Raw genomic sequence first — 6466 nt, 5'->3', positions numbered from 1 at the left:
CATCACATCTATATATAGGTGTGGGGGAGGAATGATAGTTGATATCTTTGATAAGGATAATCAGTAATCTCATAACAACCGACTATATATTGGGGGATCATAAGGGATATGATGGTAGTATAACGAATAAGGAGGGCGTCAAATGTGAAAAAGCAGGTAACAAATCGGGTGACATATGTGGGATTGACATCATCCAAAGCCCAAGGATCACGATGTGATCACGTTATGATGGTGGATTTATCTTCAACACTCTCCCTCAAGTCGGGACTCGATGTTGACCAATCTGAGCTTGGTTTCAACGTCTTAAAGCTTATCACTGTTGATGGCTTTAGTGAGAATATCAGTGAACTGATTGGCACTCTTGACATGTAGGGTGGATATGATCTCTGCGTGAATTTTCTTTCTCACAAAATGATAATCAATTTCGATGTGCTTTGTTCGTTCATGAAAAACTGAATTTGCCCCGATATAAATGGCCACTTGATTGTCACACTTTAATTCCATGGACTCGGTGTCTAAAAAACCCATGTCACATAGGAGAGCTTTAATCCATCTCAACTCACAGGATGCGGAGGCCATTGCCCTGTACTCAGCTTTTGCACTAGATCTAGCCACGACTTTTTATTTTTTTCTTCTCCATGTAACCAAATTTCTTCTCATAAATGTGCAATATCCTAATGTGAACCTCTTGTCATTTGGATCTCCTTCCCAGTTGACATATGAATGTTCTGTAATTTTTATATGACCATACTTGTGCATGAGGATTCCTTTACCTAGGGAGGACTTGATGTATCTTAGGATCCTGTGGGTGATGGCTAAGTGAAAGATTCTTGGTTCACGCATGAACTGGCTGATGAGGTTGACCATGTATGTAATATCGGGCCTCGTAATTGTGAGGTAGATTAGGCATCCAACAAGTCTTTGAAAACTGTCGATGTCACAAATGGGTTCTCTCTCATTCTTGGTTACCTTGTGGTTTTCGTCGATCGGTGTATTGATGGGCTTCGTTCCCAATATGCTGGTTTCTTTAAGTAAATTCATGGCATATTTTCTTTGACACAAAAATATTCTCTTATCAAACTAGGCAACCTCTATACCAAGGAAGTAGCGAAGTTTTTTCAGGTCTTTGATTTCAACTTTTTGACGTAGGTAATCCTTTACGTCGTTGATTAACCTAAAGTCGTCTCCTGTTATGATGATATCATCCACGTAGATAAGGATAATGATCGTGGTTGTAGTGCTCTTTTTGTTGAACATGGAGTACTCAAATGAACTTCTATGAAAACCAAACCGTGTGAGGGCATCGCTAAGTTTGGAGAACCATGCACGAGACGACTATTTGAGACCATACAAGGTTTTCTTTAGTTGGCAAGCAAGGCTCTTGTTGCCCATATTGGGGTGTCATGGAGGTAGTTTCATGTATACTTCTTCCTGGAGGTTTTCATGTAGAAAAGCATTCTTGACGTCAAGTTGATCTAGAGACCATCTTTGATTGACAAAGACTGACAAAAGAATTTTGATGGAATTCATTTTGGCAACTAGGGCAAATGTCTCATGATAGTTAGACCCTTCCACCTAGATGTACCCTTTTACGACAAGTCTCACCTTCTACCGTTTAATCATTCTGTCGCCGCAATATTTGATTTTGTAGGTCCATCAACATCCCATTGGTCTTTTGCCTAGAGGAAGAGGGACGACTTCCCATGTCTCATTCTTTTTTAAGGTTGCAAGTTCTTCATTCATGGACGCTCTCCACCACTTCATGGGCATTGACTTAACTGAATGTGGATGGTTCAATATTAGAGTATACTTCGCAGAGGTATGAGAGGTAGACATTTGAGAAGTTGTCGAACGATATGTGCCTCTCGATAAGGTGATCAATGGAGTCAGAGGCAAAGTAGGCATAGAAATCTCTCAATCTACTGAGACATTTTGTGATTTTGTTGGATTTTTGTGGTATGACAACTTGCTTAATGGAACTCTCGGCAGGTGTCTGCGCTAACACTGGTTGAGGCTTCGGTGGCATTGGGATGTTTGGATAATGCGTTGTCAACGGTTTTGATGAGGGAGTTGTCTCTGACGTCTATGGCAGGTAGGACCAGGGCATTGACATGCGATGAGTGCTCGCCATGAAGTTCATCATCAAACAAAAGTGAGTCATTGTTTTGGTAGTAGGGCTCTTCTTCGAAGAACTCGACATCCCGAGAGAAAAAAATCTCTTATTCAGAGGATCATATCACTTGTATCCCTTCTTTACGGAAGAGTACCCTAGGAATATGTACTTAGTTGCTCTTCTTTCAAGTTTGTCTCTATGTCGCTCATGTAGGTGAACAAAGCACTTACACCCAAAAACCCTAAGCATGACATGGATAAACTCTTCCCCCTAATCATTTCCATAGGGGCATGTAGTTGATAACTTGGCTGGGTAGACGGTTAGATACATAGCAGGCAATGGATACAACATCTGCCCAAAAGCTCTTGGGAACATTCACGTGAAACAGGAAGGCTCTGACTATGTTTAAGAGAGTTCTATTTTTGCGCTCGACAACTCCATTTTGTTGGGATGTGTTGATGCAACTGATCTGATGGGTGATGCCACGACTAGTGAGGTATTTGGTAAACTTGGTGTTGACATACTCTGTTCAATTATTCGAATGCAAGATTTTGATTTTGGCACTAAATTGAGTTCCAACCATATTCTTGAATTCCCTGTACGGGTTAAAGACTTCATTCTTATATTTGAGCAAGTATACCCAAGTGCCATGTGGGCAATCATCAGTAAAGGTTACAAAGTATCTAAAATCAGAATACAATTCAATAAGGGTTGGTCCCCATACATCAGAATGAATAAGGAAAAAGTTTTCATCGCTTTTTGTTCTAGATAAAGAAAAGAGAATCCTAGTTTGTTTAGAGTATTGACATGCATCACACAACTTTTGAGATAATGGGATATCGAAAAATATCCCTTTTAAGATGATGTGAGAAGGATGTCTGAGTCTTGAGTGTCACTTTGTGTCCATGTCAATATTATTTGCGAGCAATGTGTGCCTAACTTTCCTCGTCAAAGAAGTAGAGCCTATCCACTACGTGTCTATCAATCACCTTCTTTGTGTTCAGGTCCTGAAAAACCACATGCCTAGAGGAAAAAATCACAATAGTGTTATAACTTTTAGTTATCTTACTAACGAACATGAGGCTAGAAGGAAAGAAAGGGATATATAGAGCTTCTAAGAGGACTGAGCCGTTAAGGAGAGATACATCACTAAAGCTCTAGACGGGAATTTGAGATCCATTAGCAATGTTGACAGGGCCTTTGTTGGCCGATCAGAGATTTATCAATAGATCGACCTTGCCAATCATGTGGTCAATGGCATTGGTGTCGATGGCCCACCTAAAATTAATGAGTTTGGAACTTAACGTGGACATGCTACCTGTACCTTCCTTTTCTTTATCTTTGAGGATTAACGCCAGGTTGAATTTGGTGATCTGTTGTAGAAGCTGCGCGAGGTCATCGATGGTGGTTCCCGCTTTTGGACTATTGCCATTAGTGTGCGGCTTTTGTTGTCCAGGGCATCCATGAAGGTCCCAACACTTGTCCTTTAAGTGATCAAGTTTTTTGTATTGACTGCAACAAGCTCTCAATCGGCCTCGTGGGTGCTCATTCTGTTCGTGTTCAGGTGTGGGGTTGGTTGAACTCTCCTTGGTGTTGCTAGAAAAAGCAGCTTTCCCATAGTTTTTGATAGAGAGCATGTAATCGACTCTCATGACTTTTCGGCTAGTTTTCTCGCATTGAATGATGGAGCAAATCTTTGTTAAAGCGAGGTAACTCCCTGGACATGAGGATCTATCTCCTCATGTTGTCATAGTCATGTCCGAGGCCTTCAAGGGTCTTGAACACTTTATCTTCCTCGACACACTTCTTGATGATGTGTATGTTGTTGGTGATCAAGCGATATAGGCTTATTTCATCCCATATAGCACGTAATGAGCTAAGATATGAGTGAAATAGTTTATCAACTTTAGTTAGGTGAGCAATATCGTGCTGGAGTTGGTAAACTCTCGTAAGGTTATTCTACTCATCGTAGATGCCTCTCAAGGAGTCCCATATGTCTTTGACAATATCAAAGAATAAAAATCCTTCAACAATATTGAGATCCATGGAGTTCAAATGTCAGAACATGACGACGTGGTTTCCTGACTCTCACTCATCGTATGTTGGATCCTCGGGTTTCGGGAGAATAATCTTACCATTGATAAAGTCCAATTTAGACTTTTCGCTGATGAAACGAGTGGCGACCTTTGACCATACCAAGTAGTTGGACCCATTCAATGGCACAATGGTGATCTTGAGTATGAGATTTTGGTCTTGCACGGCCATCTTCAACTTGATGTGTGTTGGAGGACTGATGTGATTTAACTTGTTCTCTCTTTCTACCATCAACAAGAGCTAGAGAGAGATAGCCGAATGTCGAGATGCACGCTGCAGAGGTTATGTGGTCATCCAAACTCGCTCTGATACCATGATAAAATGAGTGAAGATTAAAGGAAAGATAAGAGGAAACAAAATATAACGTGGTTTGACATTGAGCCTATTATTTCTGATGTACACACATTCATCACATCACATCACATCACATCACACCTATATATAGGTGTGAGGGAGGAACGATAGCTGATATCCTTGATAAGGATAATCAGTAATCTCATAACAATCAGGTACATATTAGGGGATCGGTTGATAAGGGATACTATGTTAGTGTAACGAACTATGGAAAAGCAGGTAACAAATTGGGCGACATATGTGGAATTAGCATCATCCAAAGCCCAAGGATCACAACGTGATCACGTCGTGATGGTAGGGTTATCTTCAACAGGTTATATTGTGCAATTTGCTCATAGCTTGGCTCCTTGCGCCCACTTGACGATCTCAAATGAATTTCATGTGAGCCAAACTGAGCCGAGCCATGAGCTGCTGGGTTCATTTGCCAGCTGCAGGCGGTATTTCTCAATGTGTGTGAATCACAAGTAACTTATGCATACACTGTGTGTGTTTGTGTGAATCACAAGTAACTTTTGGCTATCAACTTTAACTCATCTTTGTCAAGATTCCTTACATCAGAAGCCAAAACAAGTGTTGGTGTCAAATGGGTCAAGACCAGCTCGGAGCGAGTAGGCCCAAGCCTGGTTCATCCAATATAGCCTAAAACTTATCTAATCAGGACCCAACTAGGCACTACATTGTCGGATCCGAATATGAGATTGGCCTTATCCTGTGGCGCATAGATCCAAATCCATCTAAAGTGTGCAATATATTTGGAATTTAGATGCAAATTCTTGTCAAATCTTGTCATTAAGGTGTGCTTTAGAGTCTCCTATGCACTCCCAAGTTTTGGGGTTGTTTCAGGCTGCCAGCCTGATCCTGGTCTGAGTCCAGATCCTGTTGATTAGTGCACGACCATTGATCCATAATTAGCAAAACTCTGTTTTTCAGATAGGCATAATTAGCAAAACTCTTTAATGCATGCCTTTTTCAATGAAATTTAATTTGAAAACCAGTAAAACAAATGAAACTTCATCTTCCTGGGAATGCTGCCAGAGTTTCGTTCCTTTGGGGAAAACATTTAAAACACAATATCAATATATATATATATATATATATATATATATATATATATATATATATATAACAAAATTCTAATATAGATTCAATAAAGATCCCATCTCAGATTCAAATAACATTGGATCTTGATTTTGAATTCTGTAGTTCTCATACCCTAGCGTGATTTTCAAGGTTGACAAATCTCTCATCTCTCTCTCTCTCTCTCTCTCTCTCTCTCTATATATATATATATATATATATATATATATATATATATATATATATATATATATATAGAGAGAGAGAGAGAGAGAGAGAGAGAGAGAGAGAGTAGGGTGTATCATCAGACAATTTTGCACAAATAAAGAGATTTAGCGGCGGTTCAAAACATAAAACTGTTTTTTTTTCAGAAAAAAAAGTGACATGTGGAGCAAGGCCATGCGTCTGACTTTCGCCTGACGAAAAGGGGTCCAATGATAACCCTTATATATATATATATATATATATATATATATATATATATATATATATATGTGCAGAGGCCGAGCTGTGTGTGGTGGGGGGGGGGCAAACAGGGGTCCTGCCTCCCGAAACAGTTAATTTTTTTTTTTAAAAGCCCAGTCCTAGCCCAGCCCTGACTGCTGCAAATAGTTTGATTTGTCCATATGAAATAGATTTTTATTAATAATTGTAGCCATTTTTTATTTTATCTCAAAAAAAAATTCAGGGGCGCTGCCCCCGAACCCCGACTATCACACCAAATTCTTTTCCTTTTGCTACACCCTTGTTTGCGCCCCCCCCCCCCCCTAGCTACGCCACTGTATATATGTCATTTTTGTGCTCATTTTACAAAAGCTTACATCCAAA

This window comes from Nuphar pumila, chromosome 5, assembly GCF_984573655.1.
Source record: "Nuphar pumila chromosome 5, dmNupPumi1.hap1.1, whole genome shotgun sequence".
In the NCBI taxonomy this organism is placed as follows: Eukaryota; Viridiplantae; Streptophyta; class Magnoliopsida; order Nymphaeales; family Nymphaeaceae; genus Nuphar; species Nuphar pumila.
The sequence above is the reverse complement of the archived record's forward strand: the minus strand, read 5'-3'. Positions refer to the sequence as shown.